This window comes from Stegastes partitus, unplaced genomic scaffold (genome assembly GCF_000690725.1).
Source record: "Stegastes partitus isolate 25-593 unplaced genomic scaffold, Stegastes_partitus-1.0.2 Scaffold708, whole genome shotgun sequence".
Lineage (NCBI taxonomy): Eukaryota > Metazoa > Chordata > Actinopteri > Pomacentridae > Stegastes > Stegastes partitus.
Window position 1 is genome coordinate 243,781 of NW_007578439.1, and position 21,585 is coordinate 265,365.

Here is a 21,585-nt window from a genome sequence, read left to right on the forward strand (position 1 = left end):
AAGGTCACATCATAATTCATTAACAATAATTAGTCCCGCAGTGCCACCTGCACTCCTTCTCTCGATTGCCCTGTTAAATTACGAGCAACCATCACGGTTCACGCGTGGAACAATGAAGATGTATCCGCAACGTAAAGGCAAGAGCTATTAGTTACATTATTTAAATGGACCCGTTTAAACCTGGGGAGCTGTCTTTATGAAGGGCAATTAGGCACTAACCGTAATTGATAATTCACGCTAATTACAATTAGGAAATATAAATAGTGGGTGTGGGATTAATCATCATTGTGGCTAAGCAGGGAGCAGCCACGGTGCAGGCTGGGTAGGTGTGATGGAAGGCAATGGATTGTGCTCCATTCATCTCCATCTAGCGCAGAAACAGATTGTGTTTGTCCCTTTATATTTTTCCATTGACCGTTATCTCTGTTTTGTTTCTGTGCCCTTGCTAAATAGTTCATGAGGTTGTGAAACTGTGAAGCCGGAGTTAGTGAAATGCAGAGCGAGCGCAGTGGTTCTGTAATGGTGGATGTTACTGGGAGGACTGGTGTCTTTTCAGTCGTTACCAGCCTAGAATGACATTAAAGCCTGACAAAGGTAGTTTTTTTCTTTACTTCCAAGCAAGATTTAGTTTAGTATTTAGCACTTTTTTAGCATTGCAAGTTTATAGAAGAGGCCTTTTTAGAAGACATCATGATTTAAGAATAGAATATGTGTTTTTCTTTTAACAGTTGCCCTACATATTGTGTATTATCTGTTAAGAATGTATCTCTATGCATCTGATAAAGTGGAATAATCAAAATTAAGATGTTGTTACTGTAGCACCAGCGCTTATTTTATCTAAGTTTTAAAGCTCTGCTCAGTCCAAGAGTATTTAAACACGATTTCCTTATGGATTTGCAATACGTTTACTTAATACATTCCTAAATCATACTGTTCTTTGACACTTCACATCAAACTTAAGCTCCTACAAATGATATTGAATAGCTAGCATTGGGTGCAAATTCATAACACATACAGAATTCATAACTACAGAACATGCTGTTTAATTTTATTCTATCTTTTGCTTGTACGCTGCAATTAAACCCACTTTTATGCTAGTGAGAGTCCATTCTTTATATTTTATGCACCTTGTTTTTGGGAGTCACTGACATCCCTCAAGTTAGTTTAACACTCAGCCGAAGATGCTTTGTAAAGACTCTCAGGGTTTTTTTCATAAAGAACCCCATCACATTTCCACTTCACCTCTAATTAGATGAAGGTCGCCTCCTCTGACCTTTGAACTTGGTCTCTCAGCCCGTCGGGATGAAGATGCACGCTCTAATCCGGCGCGTTCACTTTGCTTTACGGCGCCTGATGCCGAGATCATGTGACACAATCAGACGTGGCCTATTCACTTCCAAAAACACATTCAGCCTCTTGTCTTGTTGTTATGCAACGATAAGATCAAACCGCATTACAATTTGTCACTATGCCAAGACAAGACGCTGTTTCAAGCCCCCCGTGGATGCACACATCTGCAATCTAAACAAGTGCACTGATAAGTCAACGTACACGTCGCCTCTGTCTTTGGTCTGAGAGGGGGCTGATTTAAATACAAATACCGAGCTGTCTTAGCTGAGCAAACAAACCAATGACGACTGGCTTCTCTGGCTGGTATGTCGGCATGTTGACTCAGATGTGCCCCCATTAGACTTTATTGCTTTATTCACAGGGGATTTGAATTAATCATTGGTGTTTGTGTGTGTGGGGGAGAAAAGGGAGAAAAAAAAAAAGGAAGAGGTGACTTTATTCTGCACAATCATATGCAGATCCCAGCCTGCTGCGCTTCATGCATATGGAATACACAAGAAAAAAAGGAGTTTTTGGTAAAAGTGGTGAAATAAAGTGAAGTGAAAAAAATAATTACTTATGATAATGAAGAGCGCGTTCCACTCAGTAATCATTTACCACCCCTCAATTAACAGGACATGAATTATCCCAATTCATTATCATTTTTTATATATTAAGAATTTCACCGCTACTCTTTCTGAAGTGTTGCAGCGAATGCTCTCAAAATCATGTCATTGTGGTACACGTTCATGTGGGAAAGTTACTTTTTAAATGGCCAGAAAACGCTTCCTTGTTTCCCGTCTTTGACGTCTTGGTTTTCCAAACGGGGCCCCTGCACCGCGAGGCCCCCGCTGTCGCTGGCAGCCGGTGGTAATTGCTACAGTGAGAGCTGGATCAGTGGAGCTGCTCTAATCAATAAAGCCTTCATCAACCATTTCCCCTGATGATTCTCCCTCATTTCTTCCTTAATTGTTCTTTTTCATCAAACAAGGTCTGTGCCGTGAGCATGTGCGAGTGTGTGTGTGTGTTTTTGTATGTTTGTGTGTTCCCAGGAGCTCGTGCTCCGGTCCTCCCTACCTCGATGGACTGCGGCTAACAGATTGCTAATGGAAGGTGGGCTGGAAGCAGCAGAGGGAACCTTTACCTCCTATAACTAGACTGTGACCTCCATAGGAGAAGGATTACTGTTGATCCAGGCTCAAGCTTCCCCAGAGAAACTCCGCTCATGACACCGGGCATGACCACTGACTCAAATGCGACCTAAATATGTTCCTGAGGCGGTGCAGCTGTGTTGTACTTTAACCCAGCGCACTAAACAGGAATATAATGTCAGCACTGACAACTGAGATCCAGTGTTCTTGACTAACCTAAACGTGTTGTAGCCTTAGATTTAAACGAATGCACTGGCACAAGTGAAATAACAATAAAGCACATGTAGAGTATGAGCAATACCTGATACCTAAAATCCATGCATGGTTAGATCTCCATGCAGATATTTTGGTTTAATTTGTCCAGTTTAAACCTCAGACTTTTCTGCTCAATCTTCTTCCAAACACAACTTATTAGTGGTACTTTTCAAACAGACTTTCCAGAAAGTACAAAGAAATTGGACTGAAAACTTTTCACACTGAGATACTAACAAGGACACTTTCTGGGAAGACATGTTATTGGTAGAAGAATAACAGAAAATATGTTTTACTTCTGGAATTTGGGTGAATTTGTCCTTTAGGAAAGCCGTTTTAAACACATATATGTATTAATTAAAATGAATAGGTCATACATTCAACTATCTAAAAGCAAAATCAAACCAACTGGGAATCATTCAGAGCCATTTTTGTTAATTCGATTTTTGTCTTTCTGGTTAACATGGTTCACTAAAACACAGAAAACTAATATTTAAAGCATTTTTTAGTGCCTGAAATGTGTTTGTATATTAGTTTTTTTGAAGCATAGCTTCTGTTGAACATGTTTTCCAGTTTTCATTGCAGCCCCCTACTGCCCCGTAACCTTCATCCCCAGACCGTTTTGCCCCATGACTGCCAAAGAATCGGAAATGATTGCAGTATAATTGTTTTCCTTTAGCACTTATTGCCCTTCTGTGCTAGTAAAACGGTTTGGGTCCTCGCCTTCCCCCAGGGGGAGGAGTCGCTGGCTTTCATAAGGCGTCCACCCCCCACTCTCGGTTGTCTGGCTCTGCAGGCATCGCTGCCCATGTGGAGCATCCAGCAGTCAAAGGACCGACTCTGAAGCCAAAAAAGAGCGGGGCATTTTACCGCTATGACACCTTTTCTCACTTTCGAAAACTGACAATCAGCAACCAAGAAAGACTGAAAAGTTCTACGCTGTTGGGTGATCAAAAGAGGTGAAAGAGTTTACGGATTTTCAGAAGTCAATGCACATTAAGAATTCTTCACAAAATACTCTAAATTATCTTGCGAGCCGTCAATAAATGTGGGAAGTTGAGCTGAGGATCATCTGCAGGAGGTGCTGCGGGTCGTTAACTGCTCTTAATAAGATATGAGTAGACAGTCCCTGAAATTAAAACGAACTGCCATCACTTTAACCTTATCGATTTTAAACCTGCAACACAGAACAGGGAATAAAGTATCCAGAAAGAGTCATTCGGCAAACTTCTTCTATGTGTCTTTCACTCTCTCTCATTCGTTCATTCACTTTTTCTTCGCATGCTTACATCAGAGCCAACCACTGAGGAAGGAAATGAAGGGTTGTTATTATAACGGCGGTTTTATTCTAATCCATAATTTTCTGAAAATGTATCCCAAAAGATTAAAATCCATTCCCAATAAATCTCAGAAATCTCAAAAATACACCACAAGTGCAGATACCATTATTATTTAAATGATAAATTATTTTCCTGTGTGGATTTGTTTAAGAATTATAAGTCAAATAAAACATGTAAAACTCTGTTAGTGTTTTCATGAGATGACACCAATTATACATTTTAATGAAATAAAAGAGCTAATTTTGCCATTAGAGCACACGCAGTGATGGGCTTAATGCTGCAGTGGCTCTCCTCCATAATAATAAATACGCTCTTGATGAATCTGTCCTATATGAAGATTTATGAAACCTTTAGGGTTGTTGACTTACAGGGCTTTATTGAGAAAATTAGATTTGAGTTGTCTAACAGCCGGCCCACTCATCTCCTCAGTAAACTGCCGTAGATTGCGCCGCTGTGGGGTTTTATCGACATATCCCATTTCTGAAGTCTTCACATTTTATGACCATTTCCATAAATTCTGCGACCGGGACAATCTCCGCCTCTCTGCGGGGCTGATGGAAAGATCATCTCAGGGTTGTAGTTTGACGCTTCAGCACCCTCTCACATCTACACACACACACACACATTTATATAAATATATATATACTGCGAGCTGTGAGGCTGAGTCTCTCCCCTCCCTCTATCTCATGATCAGAGATGCCCCCCTCTTTGCCCAGCGATGGAAATGATTCAGACTCTCCCGAACGTCAAGGGAGAGGACGCTGAGTGTTGAATGAGTTTACAGATGATGAGAGTCTTAGTTCAGGTCAATCTGTATTTACAGCTCAATCACTTAACAGAGCAGGCCTCTCTATTAGACCTCGATCTATCTGGCTGGGTGACAGTCAGCAGCAAATGGGGCAGTTTAAGGGACAAGGAGGGCAACTGATAAGACCTCCGGGACACTGAGAGCACTCTCAGGGGGGAGTAGCTCAATTTTCCTCCCATCCCCGCTCCGCTATTAATCCATTTACGGCAAATATTAAGTAATTGGTCAATTACAGGCCATGCTTTTTATTAGAAAAGATGCTCTGGTATGGCTAAATCGGCCATTATAAACAGATTTCACCAGCCGTGTTCTGCTCAATTCTATCTTGGTTTGCGTAGGACACAAAAAAAAAAAAACAACCAAATCTAGTCCCTGCTTGGTCCAGTTTGTCTCAGTTACCAGACAATAAGCTGAATCATACTTTTGAACACATATGGTATGATGTTTTGTTGATTTCCTCCAAGCTGCATTAAAATCAGAGCAGCGTGAAAAGGGAAATTTAAAACATTTGTAAATATACACATGAGGACAATCCGGTCCAGATGCTTTAAAAGTGTTGATTCATCCAAATTACACACAAAAACCACACATTTCCTTTGTCTCCATAGAGTCTATGTTTGTCCCCGTACATGTGGACAATGTTAGCAAAATGCCCATTAAAACATAACAGAGCCACAAGGTCAAAGGTTAAAGTTTTCCCTTTTAATTTCCTTTAAACATGGTGGCATTATTAGGTTTATTTGGATCTTGCATTGGAATATAAAGCCAGAGTCATGAGTTGTTCTATAAGTTATTTAATCTGAAATAAGCAACTTCAGGTTCAGATCGTCTCGTGCTCATCAGCATCTGTTTCTATCATTTTAGTGCATCTTGCATTTGGAAAATAATGTTGGAAAAGCGCTATTGGTGATCATTTATTCTTTTAGAGGCAGATTAGTGGCAGCGTTTTCTACAACTCCACTGTTTTCCAGAACTTTTTGAGCTTGTTCAAAGTCTAAATCCTCTCTTTATAAGAAAATCCACACAGTTTACTTCCCACACAGCGGAGCGAGCTGCTCTTTGTTACATTTTCTGTGTCAGAAGAGGGAGCTGTGACCCAAAAGATGTCCCTTTGAACATTCCTCGAAGCCTTGAGGGTTCGTTCATCTACATAAGTTAAAATTAAACAAATGACATAAAAATGGCAGCGTAAATGTGCAGGAAGAAGAAAAACATAATGGAGCCTAATCATTGGTACTGCAAAAACAAAAACATATTCACACTGTCAAACATAAACATGCTGAGACATGAGAGAAAGCATGATGATGAAATTTAAGCAATTTCTCCCTCAGGATCACTAAAGTATTTCTGATTATGATGATGAAAGAGCTGAAGATAAATATGTTCTGATAGACTGAAGGAATAGGAAAGCCTTTATTTTGTGGGGAAAAGCTTCTCTGAAGTAAAGACCTGAATCTAATATTTGATATTAAAAATAAAAGCTAAAATTGATCTGTACTTGTAAGACATTTAATGTCTTACTGGAGTCCTGCTTATGTTGTCTGATTATATAAAAAAGAATCAATGAAGTGACAACAAGGTTTAGTTAGTTACATATTTTTAATTAACACATTGCCCCATGAATGCCTCTTTTATAATACGAGCATATATACTCCTTATTTATTAAAAAATGAGGTCTAGCTGTGCAGTTTTTGGGGTAAATGTGTGTTTAAATTGGACAGGAAACATGGAACTCATCACCTTCTGCTGCTATGAAAGTAAAATGCTGCCATCTGCTGGCCCATCACTGCAATGAGATGCTGCACTGGTAGAGATGGAGTTGGCTGCAGCGTTTTCCAACAAATTGCACAATCTTAATGATGATCTTTATTATTTTATTAACTGGTTTTAGTGGTTACCTGCCCAGGATTAGTGGTTCCAAAGCCTTACAAGTCCAAATGTTGCTAAAACATGTGGAGCCTTATGCCTTAGAGTGTGGGCTCGTTATTAACTACGAGCGTTATTTTCAGCACAGAGTGTTCCTTGGAGAGAAAATGAAAGGCGTTGTGCAACAGTCTGTGAAATGATTAGTGGCCTTAACAGGGACTGTTAGGAGATGAGCCGGGTCAAGATGGGGTTATCAGAGGAAATAGACACACACACACACTCACAACCTGTCACCTGTGTTTGTTAAGCATTATCTGCATTATTCTGGGTCATTTCAGTTGCCATTTACAGGAAGGTTAACTGCTATATCTCCGCACACAAACACACAGCTGCCGCGCTGAAGAGTCGGTGCAGCTTTCCATCCAGCTTCATCTATCTGCTGCCACAAAGGCTCTGCTCAAGTTCAAAGCCGCGGGGAGTCTTTGACTACGTATCCCTGACAGCTGCCTCTCGGCCAGGGTGTTGAATAATCATCGCTGGGCTTATTGGTTTGGTTATGGCTCCTCAAATTTCCTGTCCTTCTGCCAGATAGGCATCTAGATGGCTTTTTCCAGGAACACGGTGTAATAGAATGGCATTTCAGGAGGGAGGGGTGGTGGTGGGGGGGGGCATCACATTATCTGTAAATACATTGTGTTTCTGTGTACATTAACTTTGCGTTCGAATGCAGGTTGTACATGTGTGTTTCATTTGTTCAAGGCCCAGATGCAAAAGCTTTGGTTCACTGCATAAATACTTACGTGCTGCCCAACCCAAACCTGTTTACGTCTCGCTGCGTTGCTCCGCTCGCATGCTAACGCTGCAGATCAAGACCAGCTGATTAGTTGTTTTACCAAGTCAGAAACTTTAGCAGCTTCCTTATTTAGTGTTATTGTCCACGCATGCAGAAACTATGTATAATCTGTGATCTATAATTGCCATCCTGATTTTCCATATTGTAATTTTGCTTCTTCGGTCCGTTCTGCAACATCCACTGCAGAGGGAATAGGGACCTCTCCTCTGTTTTTCTTCTGTGGGTACCTTCTAATTTTCTCCATTCGTGTTTTTTGTGAAGTCGATCCATATCTGAATTTAGGGCCTACGGTAAATTTGTGATTTATGATATTGGGCTGTATAAGTACACTTATATGAAGGACTGGATGAATGATGGAATGGACAGCCATTCACTAAAACGAAATAAAAAAACCTGAAGTAGAACGTTACACTCATAATATATCATGTGGATCTTGCGCAGCGCTTAATGGGAAAAACATTTCCAACCATCTCATCGTTCAGAGTCACATCGAGCAAGTCCGTTTGTCTGTGGATGTTTCCCAGACTCACCTACGAGAAGTTGCACAAGACAAAACAACTCAATGTGTTTTTCTATTTTTTTTTTTATCTTGCATGATTTATCATGTTTTATCTGAGAAGGGAGTGCTGGAGAAGATAGCCAGGTGGTTGAGACACTGTCAGCATTTATCTGAGACACACACACAACAGGCCAGGTGTCATAAAACCTTGTCATTTAGACTAGAATTACACATTATTTAAATTAAAGATAATATCAGTGCGGTTTATGGCCTAATAAATCATTTTCGGTAATGATTGCTCAACTTCTGCTTAATCGTCTTTCATAATCACCTGAAGCTGACTCTGTGGTACGCAACAGAGAGGAGTGACATTAATACCATTCATTAATTTTGCGCTTTAGGATAGTGTTGCGCTCAAGTTACATCACCTTTACGACTGAGCAAACAATTAACATCAACTCACTGAAATTTTGCATATAATCCTGGAGTGTGTTTTTTTTTTTGCAAGATTATATCAAAAAGTGCTACTGAGAATTTAATTTTAGATATTTCAAGCTCATAGTGTCACATTAGAGTTAAAGTACATAATGGTCGGTGTAAATCTCTTTTTCTTACTCCCTCACATGCTGCTCTGTCCTGCACGCATATTGTTTTCATTCCTTTTGGTTGAACAAAGATGACCCTAATTCAAATACATTTAAATGAGAACTCCTGCATAGTTCTTGATTTGTTTGCTGCGTCCTCCTCCCCATCCCTTCCTGATAAGTGCTGGTTTCCTGTACTGTTGCACCAGCCTTCCAGGCAAGCAGCTACAGGGCCCCAGACAACTGCACTAATTACACTGCACACACGCAACCAAACACAAGAGAAAGCCTGAATGTTTTTCTTATTGTTCTCCTGCACCGTCATCGTCATTGCTCAAGATTTTTCTACATTTAGTCCTGAAAAAAAAAACCATCAGCCCACAAAGAAGACACAAAAGTGAAGTCTGTCTCACTTCCCTGAGTGAATAGCTCATTTGGTGCCCACTTGATGTGCCTTTTTTGTAATCTTAATTCCATCTGAATCCTTTTTTTTTTGTCTTGTTTGGTGGCAACAATACAACTCCTTATGCAGCTTTCAGATCAGAATCTTTTACAACAATAAAAAGAAAAAGTTGGCTGCCTACGCGTTCTGTCATCGGCCCTTTCATGACGAAGGGTTTTGTGTTGGCGATAACGACAGCCCTGTGGCTATAGTAAACACAGACAGACAGACAGTGGCAGAACTAGATTCTGTGAAAGTGTTTCTCGGCGGCGGTTATGGTACACTGCCAGAAATGGAACGTATGCACACGAAACTGCAAAGACCAACAATCGCGCATATGTAGCAACAGGATCTAAGAAGTGTTACCTGTACTGTCAAAGCACACGATCTTGTCACAGCAAACCTTCGCGGGAGCAAGGACGTAATCTTTCACGCATCTTCTGCACACGAGTAGTGAACACAATGTTACCGCGGGGATTTACACGTCATGTGTCTCCTCTGTCTGTGTTTGTTTTGTCGTACTAGCGGAGGCCGAGATATCGCCACGGGGACTCAAGTTCAGTGTCAGCGACTGCATGAAAAGGAGACATTTTCGTAAACTCCCATCGCCGTTTTGCGTCAGTTTTTAAAGATGACGTCAGCGCCCAGCTCGACTGTCTTCATTCCATGACACACTCTTATCTTTGGCAGGGGTTAAACCAAGGTGGCACCCATTGTATCATCTCGTTCTCCCAGCGTAGCTCGTACCTTTGACCCCCTACAACTCTGACCCATAAACATTCATTTCCCTCCTCCTCCTCCTCCTCCTCCTCCTCTCCGTCCAGCCCTCCTCCCAGGACAGACCTTGACTCAGGCACCCCAGGGGCCACCCAAAGTGAAAAGGCAGACACCCCACCCCCACATCTCCTCGCCCATGACCCCCTAGGACCACAACAGGAACCACATTCTTTCCTTTGTGGCCGCTCTTTCATCCTTTCTCCACCGCCAAAACACCAGAAATAACCTGCAAGGAGGTATTGTGTGGCCAAAACCGGCGACCTTTTGTTCAGGCTGTGCCACGACGTGCTGATAAAATAAACACGGCGTTCTCCATCTTTCTCACTTTCTGCGTGTGTGTGTGTTTCTGCTTGCGTTAATGCTTTTTTTGTGTGTGTGTGAAAGCGTGGGAGGTGACAGGTGAATTTGACCTAATGCATAGTTAGGTGAAGCAAATGCCCTTTCAGAAATGGTGATATAATGTGTTTATAGGTATGAGTGTGCTTAAGGAGTGTCAGTTGGTGCATCTCTCTCCGGTGAGTACAAGCTGTTCCCTTGAAACTGAGATAATTATGTGTGCATTGAACACACCTAGTTTCACGTTGTTTTCTTTTTTCTTTTCTTTCCCTTTGCACATGGGCAGAGCGTACTCTTCTGAGTGTGCTGCAACAGATTTGATGCTTTTGGCATAATAAACGCAAAACCTTGTTTAAAAAGCTGCTCTTGTTGACCCAGAGGCGGCAGCAGCAGCAGCAGCAGTCAGGCAGAGTGAGACAGGATCTGACAGGACAAGACAGTATGAGGTGTGGTGTGTTTATCTTTTAGTTAGGCTTCCTTCATTACACACGCACTTCCTGCATTATAGATAACCCCTTGGAAATGCAGTAAACATCGCCCTGTTTTTTTTTTTTTTGCACTCTATATTCATGTGCATGGATGTGGATGTGGCTTTTAGTTTGCATAAATTCAAAGAAATTGTTTCCTGGCAGACATATAGATTGGAAAATAGATGATACCAGTCTCATGCCTGGCTAGTAGCACAGTCAGTAGAAGGTTAGCCTAGCTTAGCATAAAGACTTGGAGTGAAGGGAAACAGCTCACCTGGCTCTGTGCACCCACCAGCGCCACTAAAACCTCACTCCAGTTATGTCTCACTTGTCCAATTCATGTTAAAAATGAAGCATAAAAATACCAATTTGCCCATTTACGGGGGGTTATGTGCGAACAGCCTCTTGGCTCTGCGCAGCTACTTCCTGGAGTCTCTCCTGGTTGCCTGGCCAATTAGTCCTGGCCAGGAAATAGCCTACTACATAACTCCCAATAAAACGCTAAATCGTTATTTCTCCGCCAAGACAAAGGCCGAGTTGGAGGTGTGTGATCAGTGGCACTAGTTTGTTTGTCTGTGCATCTATCTGCTGGTCAGTAACATCAAGCAAAAACTACTTGGCAGAATTTCAGGAAACTTGGTGAAGCGTCGACACAAGAAGAATCCAGAACATTTTGAGAAAGGGCATTGGCCTTGGGGCTTAATTGGATCTCCAATACAAGATACTACATGAGACTTTGTTCCTAGTATACAGAGCCAGGCTAGCTGTTCCCATCTCTGTCCAGTTTTTATGCTAAGCTAAGCTAACCCGCTGCTGGCTATAGCTTTGTTTTGACGGGCATATACATGTTTGGTATCAATCTTCTCAGCGGTCTACAGGAAAATGGATAAGTAGACTCCCCAAATCTCAAACTATTGCTATAAAGTTCAAATGGTAAATATGATAGCAGCTATAGTTTCACTATAAGAATAGACATTCACTTAATCAATAATTACATTTAAAAAACTCACTAATAATCCTGAAGACAACAGGATACCAATGACAACACTTAAGACTAAATAGTGAAAGAGTAAGGATGCCAGATATTCATAATAGCCGTTGCGCTTTCTCAGAAACGAATTTACCATCAGAGAAAGTCCAGCATCTTAATTGCATTTCTCATGATTACACTTAACTGGGTTACTCTAACAGAGTTATGACGTTTGCTTGTGTCAAACCAGGTTACTCGAGTGTGTGGGGGAAGAGAGACCTCTCTGTGCCTGCTGATTTTTATTGAACACAACCATTAGAGAAGAAAAAAGAAAGACAGGGGGCGGGGAGGCATGCAGGCAGACAGATGGAAGGCAGAAACCTTACACCAGTCTGTGGGTGAGGAGGGCAAGACTAAAATGCTGAGAAACTAGTCTAGTCAATGGCAATTCAACCTATTTACTGTAAATCATTCATCATCCTCGCTTCATTTATCATAAAAACAAACTCTGGATTGCCTCGATATGATGTTTGCCCAACCAGTGACAGTTTAAAGTTATAAATGTGCAGGGAACTCTCCCTTTAGGATTTCACAAAAGAAGGAAGAGTGATGTTTGCTTTGTATCTCAGATCACTCCCTCTCTCTCATAAACCCACAATTTCCATGTCAACGCTGAGTGCTTTTCCCTCTCTGACATTCTTTGTATGACAAACACCTTCAGTAATCCAAAAGGCTTGATGCCAGTAACAAAATGGTGCTAAGGTAATTCCAAGCAAAACATATACGGCAATGTTTGCAGCAGACTTTTGAGGAAAGTAAGAGTAACGGAAACGGTCATTTATGTACGAAAACAAACCGTATCACGAGTCTGGAGTCCATCCATCCACGAAATCGAAGAAAGAGACAGACAAAGAAAGAAAAAAAACACTGAAACTGGAGTCATCCATCTTTGGATTTACTGCAGTAACTTTAAAGCTGCACTAATCTGCCTTTCTTTTTTTACATTGACAGTTTCTCAGGTATGTAATGTGAAAGGTGCCCCCCACAAAAAATGATCTCCTGACTCTGCACATGGCCACAACTCTCCAGAGCATTATAAGATCTTTCAGTACATTTTGTCTGGTTTCACTTATGCTGTGTAGAGTGTATTTGAGCTGCAGATGAAGTAGTGTATCTGTCTTCTGTGGTGATGGCCGTTCACTTCATGAATTGGAATTATATTTTGTCCCTTTAAACTGGAATTCTGATTTAAGTGAAAGTACAGACATTACTTTTATTTACTTTTTAGAAAGTAAAATTATGATTCCTCAAGTTTTTCAACCGCTGTTTTCTTGTAGTTGGATTGCAAGTAAAGATAAGGAAAGCACTTAATATCGAATGACGGCGACATGTTCTATTTTTTCTATTTCTCTGAAGTGAATACTTTCAAAAATTGTAAACTTCATGTTGGTTTTACTTCAAATTAAATTGCAGAAATTCCAGCTGTTAATTTGAGAGGAATCAAATGATTTAAGTCCATCTAACTCAAACCAGAGTAATCAATATAACTTAATTTGGGTAAACTTAATCTAATTGTGTGTGAGCAATTAAAGCAATTCATTTAAGTTGGTCCAACAATTATTTCTTTATTCGGCATACTTCAGTTGCACTCCTCTCATCATCCTTATTGTTGATGCCGGCTGGAGCAGGCAGATGTTTTCCATAAAGAAATTATGATAAACTCTGCTAAAGACTCAGATATTTCATGCTAATGTTGCTCCGTGTCTGCAGGATGCGTAATTAGACATCTGTATGCCAAACATTCTCCATAGCAGTGTTAAAATAATATCAACTGCATGTTGCAGCTTGTTGAGCTGTCACTAGGTGGCTAAAAGATCAGCTAATGCGGCATTAAAGTTGCTTGCAGTCGCTCCTTAAAATAAATACACTCAACATTTGAGACACACAGCATCACAAGGAAGTGCTGTAGTTATTCTTGCTCCCCGTGTCCACACATCAGAGTACAGTATATGAAGTTTTAACTCACATCCTTACAGGATCACCTGCCACAACAACTGCTTCAATGACTGGCTGCCCTCCAAAATATGATGCATGGGAGGGATTTTTTGTCTCATGTCCTGAACATTAAACCGTCTGAATTGGAGGAAGCTCCTAGTAAATATTTAGATACGGCTAAATTACAGATATGTAAAGATCTAAAATCAGATCGACCGTGTTTATATGTTAATCTGTCTAAACAAAAAGTGTACACTGTTGTTGAACATCCAGTGCGTTCCGCCTTTATGTCACTGTGGCCACGGTTTTTTAAGTGGCGAGGCCGCGGGGAGAGCAAAGCAGAGACAGGACATATGACACAGATTTAAAAGCACTTTGCGGCTGGTTTTGGCAGCTGGAAACGCCACTATAGCTTCTATGGTATGCACCAGGGGAAGATAAAATGGAGTGAAGAAAATGAAAGAAAAGAAGGAAATTGCTTTAAATGAAACCTTTGGAGGCTTTGCAAGTCTCTGCATCCACCCAGAGCTCCATAAAGGCTCAGATTGGTGAATATATGTTTGCTGTTTTTCCCCAGTGGAGGATTTCAAAGGACAGGAAACAAAAATCAAAAATCTCACTTCACAGTGGTTAAGTGTGGGATAGTGGAGTAAAATGTTAAAAAAAAAAAAACAACCCACACTTGCAACCAACACGAGTCCTTTCTGATGCTTACACGGATTTGTCTGAGTGTGACTGCTGCACACATGCTTTTACACATGAGGTTTTACTCAGTCAAGGGACTGGAAACGTTCTATAATAGTCGTACAGTGAGAGACAAGAGAGAAGTTGGTGGGAAACAGAAAAGAGAGCGAGAGAGAGAGGTACTAGTGACTAATGTTGAAAACAGAAACTGGAGCTCAAAGCTCATAAAGCTCCTTCCTCCTACTCTCCTGACACCCAATCAATCTGTCCCTGACGCCCTGTTCTCTGCACAGGTCCACCCAGGAACACAGACCTTTTTCACATGGTACCATTTTGTTCTGCGCAGGTTACATAACGGTTTGTTATGACATTGGGCCCAGATGTCACCAGCTGTCATTAACCGACAAGAACTTTCATTGTTAAGCATGTGCACATATACTGATGTCAGTGAAGCTGTATGTCAGAGTGATCGATTGGTATAGACTTATTTGTCTGACACCCATGAATAGCTGCTATAATTTGTCCTAGAAAATCAGTTCACATCAGACTGCTCCCTGACATTTATTATAATTCCTCGGTTCCGGCCTATACTTACATTCAAAGTTAAAAAAGCACCAAGTAAGTGCTTCAAAATGTTCGTGTTCATGTTTTCCACAGCGCAGTTTGTAGAATGATTTCCGACCTTCCAGGCTCATGTTTTTACAACTGATTCTTAATTTTCATGCCAGCAATGTATGAAAATGAACTGCAAACTGCATATAAAGATGGATGAACCCTCCATGACGTCATCTATAGGCTTCCTGAGGAGTGGTTTTGAGACTCAGGGTGTTTTCCAGTATCCACAGTCCTTTATGGTATGCCAAAAAAAAGATTTAGTATGTCCCACTATATAGTACGTCAAAAGCAGTATGCCAAAAATACCAGGATGTTCCATTACATCCAGCTGGATTTTTGCAGTTTGCGAGCCAGCTTGCTTTTTCTGACCCACAATCCTCTGCGTAGTTACGTCACGTACGTCACAGTGTCTCGCTTGAGTACAAACGAAATAGCATATCCTGTTTTAATGCATATTGCATGCTGCAGTATGCACTTTGTAAGGGCAGCCGCAGTATTCAATGAAAAGAAAAAGAAAAAGCATGCAATTTGGAACACAGCCACTGTGTGACTGTGTTTGGCCATCACCCTCTTGGCTTTGCCTGACTCTACCTAATGCCAAGTAATTCCAAAAATGAGCAAAGAGGAGCAGTATAAGTGGAGCTGAGGAAAGCCATGCAAACATCTGACGGACTGTCCTGTGACACCATGCATCAGTCAAGCAGCCACACCCTTAATTATGCATAAATGTGAACCTTTATACAGATTAAGTGACAGAGTTATACAAAAAAAAAAAATCATCTTCCATACAGTTGTAATAAACAGGGAATCTACTGACAGAAACCAAAAGCTTTTTTAGTACCAGGCTGTAAACATGTTGTTTTTTGGTTTGGTTTGGTTTTGTGTGTGTGTGTGTGTGTGTGTGTGTGTGTTTTGTTATATATCTGCTTTCTATACCTGCTTTTTTTTTTAACCTGCTTTTTATTCAACTTGCTTGTTTCTGTTTTTTTCTTGTGCCCTGTAAAGTGACTTTGAGTATCTTGAAAAGCACTATACAAAGAAAATGTATTATTATTTATGATTATTATGTTTATTTCTGGGCTGCAGGGTGGCGCAGTTGGTTAGCACTGTTGGGGCATCGGAATCTTTCTGTGTGGAGTTTGCATGTTCTCCCCATGCAGTGTGGGTTCTCTCCGGGTTCTCCGGCTTCCTCCCACACAGTCCAAAAACATGTTGAGGTTAATTGGTGATTCTAAATTGTCCGAAGGTGTGAATGTGAGTGTGCTTGGTCTCTATGTGTAGCCCTGTGATAGACTGGTGACCTGTCCAGGGTGTCCCCTGCCTTCGCCCTGAGTCAGCTGAGATAGACTCCAGCCCCCCACGACCCTAGTGAGGATTAAGCGGTGTATAGATGATGAATGGATGGATGTTTATTTCTGCTGTAAAGTTAGACATTTTAACACAGGGCTCTATGGGGACTGGCTCACTTTTGGAGCCAGCCTCAAGTGGCCATTCGTGGAACTGCAGGTTTTGCAGTTGGCTTCATTTTTCAGGCTGTTGCTTGAGATCTTGTCATGTTGTAATCATTTAGAGAAGTAAATCAAGCTGAGATCATTTAAAATCTCTCTATTCACACTTGAGAGCCAGTTGCATTACAGATGGCCTCCAATTATCAAATAACAACATTCACAAGTCTAACTCTTCATACAGTGCTCATGTGCCCATATGTACATTTAATTGTTCCATAAACTGAGGTACAAAGTTGCGCTATTTCTGTTACCAAATTGCCATGTCAGGATTGCTGAAAGAGACAGACTTAAAAAAAAAAGTGAACCATGTTTGCTGACTGGCTGCCTTATGCATCTGGTGTTCTGACAACATAAACTGTTATATTATGAACAAAAATTTAGGCAAATCCCTCAGGTCCATTATGATGCAGTCTTAATGCAAATGATATAAGTTAAAATGTCGTCTTAAGTTCCTGCAAGTGGTTTTCATTCTAGTTTTTTTTTTAAAAAAGTATCAGCTCTCTATAAGGTATGGAAAGAATCTAAATGAAGGTTGATGACGTTGGGTTTTAATTTTAAAACTTCAAAAGTTCAAACTGATGTGTGTCAGAGTTCGTCATGGAGGCTCCTCTCTGTGCCAGTGTGTCTGGAAGCCAGCTTTTGTTGCCTGCATGTGTTTTTTGTCTCGGTGTCTGGCAGTGGCACCATTAAATGAGCTGGTGACTTGTATCTCACGCCTCTTGCCAAGATATGTTTTTCCTCTGGACTGTTTTTGCCTCTCTTGTTTTTGCCTCCTTAGGTTTTTTTTTTTTTTCTTCTAAATATTTCTTTTCTTCTTTCTGTCCATGTTTTCTTCTTTCATGTCTCTGTTTGTTTACATTCACACGGGATGGAAATCACAGACTGAGGAAGATGCAGCCAGGAACAAGGCCGTTCTCTCCTTTTCTTTGTCCTTTCCTTCCCCTATTTTCTTCGCTGAAACGCAGGCGGTCGGCGTGCTTGGGGTTTCCAAACTAGCGTCTGTGTTGGGGGTCCCTGGAGAGCAACCCCGCCATAATAGCCGGGTGGAGTGGGCTGGCGAGCGCAGGGGAGGGAAAATGAATAGCATGCTATGGGGCTTTCCAAACCCAAACTCCTTACAAGGCCTCCGTACGCTACATTGTGCTGAATTTTGCCTGTATTTACCTCAGCTTTACAAGCCGTGCAGCATGTGATGAAGGACAAAGGTTGAAAAATGTTTTCTTGCGGTTTGAGCGGCTTTCTCACACACACACACACACATGCTTAGTGAAAAATAACTTGTAACCCTGTAAATTTGCAGAGAAGTTGTTTGTTTTGTTGCCGCATTCTTGAATCAATCCTTCGTACAACTTTCCCCTATATTTCACAACTCCTACTCTCTTCTCCCTGTTTCCTCTTTTCTCGCAGAGAGAAGTGAGCTCAGAGTGTGCTGATGTTATGGAGTCCCTGTGGTATGCGTGCATGTCACTGCCAATGCATGTGCACCCATATCCATGTGTGTGTGTGTGTTGCGCTCTTCGTAGCAGCCTGTGGATTCTTGAGCGAAGGAGTAGGCCATGATACGACTGTAAATCTTAACGGGAAGCTGATAAATTGGAGCACCAGTGACAGTTCGGCTTCCTCCCCTCAGAGTGGACTCCGCTCCCTAACCTTGGGAAAGAGCTGCCACGTGCTCCGGAGAGGAGGGATCAGACAACTCGCTGATGGAGTGCAGGGAAGGGGACCCCCACATCTCAGCTCCTTCCTCCAACGCTCCTCCCATCCCTTCATCTCACTGATTATGAGTGTGTGTCAAAGGAAGGGAGGAGAGAGTACAAAGAGCCAGAACAAGAGGAAACATCCAAATCTCAGATAGGCGTGAAGTGCATCGACTGACTAGCTCAGTACGATACCTCGAACGGCGACGGACTCCTACGCAGGCGACCGCATTCTTTAATCGCTGAAAGGCCTGCACAGACTGTACACAAACAGTACAGAGGCAGGGTGCACACTTGGAAAGCACTCGCTGTGCAAACATGGGAAGAGGCCTTTTCTCTTTTGTCAGGGACATGCAAACCTACCGGGAGGCAGAAATAACAGACACCAGCCCCGTCTTTGCTTACCCATAGAGCTCCATTGTCCTCTCTGTATACCTCTGCGATTGCACATTATAAAGACACCTACCGTTTGGCCTCGATCACCCCGTGCAGCTTTCACACAATGGCCGACTCTGTTTGCGTTTTTGTGCGCGACGCTGAGATGTAAGAGGAAGTAAAAACGTAAGAAAACAAATTCAGAAAGGTAAAGCTTTCCACTGGAACAAAAAACAAAGAAAAAAGCTGCAGACAGATGAATGTATGCATACAGTAAGCCTCCCTTTTGTAGCTTCCTGTGTCAGTTACAGGTGTAACCTTTCCCTCTCTTTAAAGCAGAGATAACAAAAAATGCATTCACTTTAACCTTGACGTCGATGAGAAGTAAAACGAGGAGCACAATGAGTGCGAAACATGATGTACCGCTTCTCCAGAGATAATGGAAAGCTCCCGATGCCTTACCAAGGATTTTCTAAGCACTCTAATTTTCTCTCTTCCCAGCTAGATCAAACACAACTATCTGCTGTATCCTTGACAGAGACCCACACCAAAGCAGCAACACTGGCTCACACAGATTAGTAATCTGTCAGTACTTGGTGGGAACCTGAAACCCTGCAACCATCCGCATCAATAATATCTGCTCCCACAGGATATGATGGCATTCCAAAATCCTGTTTGTTCCTCCTCCCTTCAGATTTTGGGAAACAAAGTGAAGACGTTTATCAAACTGAATCCGTTCGACGTGTAGTTGCTTAATGAGAATGAAAAATGGGAGTTTTGGAAAACTGGAGAAGGAAAGAGGTGGTACTGAAAGAATAATGCCAAATATCTAATCGGCCATGAGATGCAGTGCGAGATCAGTTTCACCAGTTTATGTTCTACGTAATGTTTCCATCAGCGTATGTGACAGCACCGTAACTTTATAACAAGTAAAAAAAAAGACTATTTTTTTGTTATCTGCAGGATAAACACGATTGCTGTACTTTGGAAAAACCCACTAAAACCTTGCCTTAGCCAGGGGCTTAAAGTATTTTCAGGCCTGCTATCTCCACAACTATCAACATTTGCATTAAAGGGAAAATCCGAGGACTTTTAAAAGATGTGGGGGCCACTCATGGACTTCCTGAACGATAATCCCACGTAGGATTCTGCAGTACTAGATTTTTTTTGTTTTAAAGCACAAAGTAATGACTGGGTTTGGACATTTAATACCATCTGAGCTCGTGTAAAAGCCTCGACTGCACTCTTAAAGTATGTGTTTGCTTCTTGGGATGTTGGAAGCGACTTAGCTAAGAAGATCAAACTTCTAGTATCGCTTTGTACAACATGTCATCAAGCACATGTTGCCCGTACAGCTTAGTGTCCCGTAGCTGTGTTTGTTGATCAGCCCCAAACCTACCAGTCAGGTTATTCAGAGACTTAATTTGAACCTAATTAGCAATTTCATTTGTTGTCTGCTGATGTCTGCGGCGATAACATCGGCGACTGCTGCCTACTCGTCTGCCCATGTTTACAGATGTGAGAGCGTGGCAGGCGCCTTTCCTGGACGCACCCACAGGACCCAGCTGGGGGCTGGTAGAGTAGATCTGATGGATATCAGACTCATTATTCTCACTCTGACTGTGTAATCTAGACAACGTGCTGCTACAGATGCAGCTGCAGCCCATCGGATAGCTGATTTCAAGTAATCTGCACAGACACTCTTTGGGTTTCATATATTGAACTACATGTGTTTGACTCAATGAAGAGCTGATGGTGTTTTCGTCTTCTTCAACAAGAAGGGCTACAGATTCCAGCAATTATACTAAACATATGCACGCCTGGAACTTATTCATTCCATCAAAAGAAAAATGTGGGATTTATTATCCTGAACTATATAGTCGTATTTTATCAGTTATGACTAGTGGTAATGATTTTTATGTGATCACATTTTACTCCTCACTTCTGAGACAGCGAGATGAACTAAATCAGCCAGCACAAGTTTCACAAACTGGTTGCAGATCCCCAAATTGACACCCAGATACCTGATTTGTTCTGCAATCCTCATAAGTTCACATTGATGTGAAACTGGTTAGACAAATAAATGACCAATTAGAGCTTTGTAGACGTAAGTACATCCTCTTTTCATACAGTTACTACGAGCAACATTTATAAAAAGAAAAATGTGCAGCAGAAAAATAGTGATCAAACACTGGTGACATCCCTGCAGCTGTACTGGTTGTCGTCCAGTCCTCAGTAGTTAAAGAACCGACCTCCTTTAATTAAACATACGGTATCTTTCTGATCAATGTGAGGGAAAAAATGTTGACAAAATTGACTATCTAACTCACTGCTGATCAGGGCAAAGCAAAGCAAAACCCGTCTCCCATAAACAATCTAACATCAGCACAGTGTCAGGTTGCATGAATGAAGTGGAAACAAATGGAAATTTTGTCAACTTATCAAGCTACAAATGACTACAGCAGTGTTCCTAAAACTCTCAGTTAGAAAGATTTCATCTCAAAGTCTGGCCAAACGTAAACACACAAAGTAGACCTCTGGAAGTGAGTGTAGCTTTTTGTAGGAAACAGAAAGATTAGCTTATCCATTTCCAGCCCAACTGCTAGAAGTACCTGCCATATTAAATCTGAGAGGATACAGCTTGACAAATACCTATAAAAGTTGCCTGGATGAATGGATGACAGGCCAAGAATTCACAACAACAAAAGTGCCTTATAATAAATGCAATCTTGCACAATCATGGACTAGATCTGATTTAAATATTTTAAGTTATTGTTCCTTTTTATCCAGGTGTAAATCTAGTTATTCTGACCTTGTTAGCATATTTATAAGGTGTTTTTCCCATATGACAGATACATCACGAGTTAAGTAAGTAGTCAGCGTCATACGTGAGCATTTTTGTGTTGGAACTGCAGTCTACTGACGACTGTCTCGAATGCACATACTCAGACTTACATAACAAACCGAAGTAACCACTTGTGTCATGTTGCAGGGTGGAACTTTCTGTATCATTGTTATTCTTTACAATCAGTTT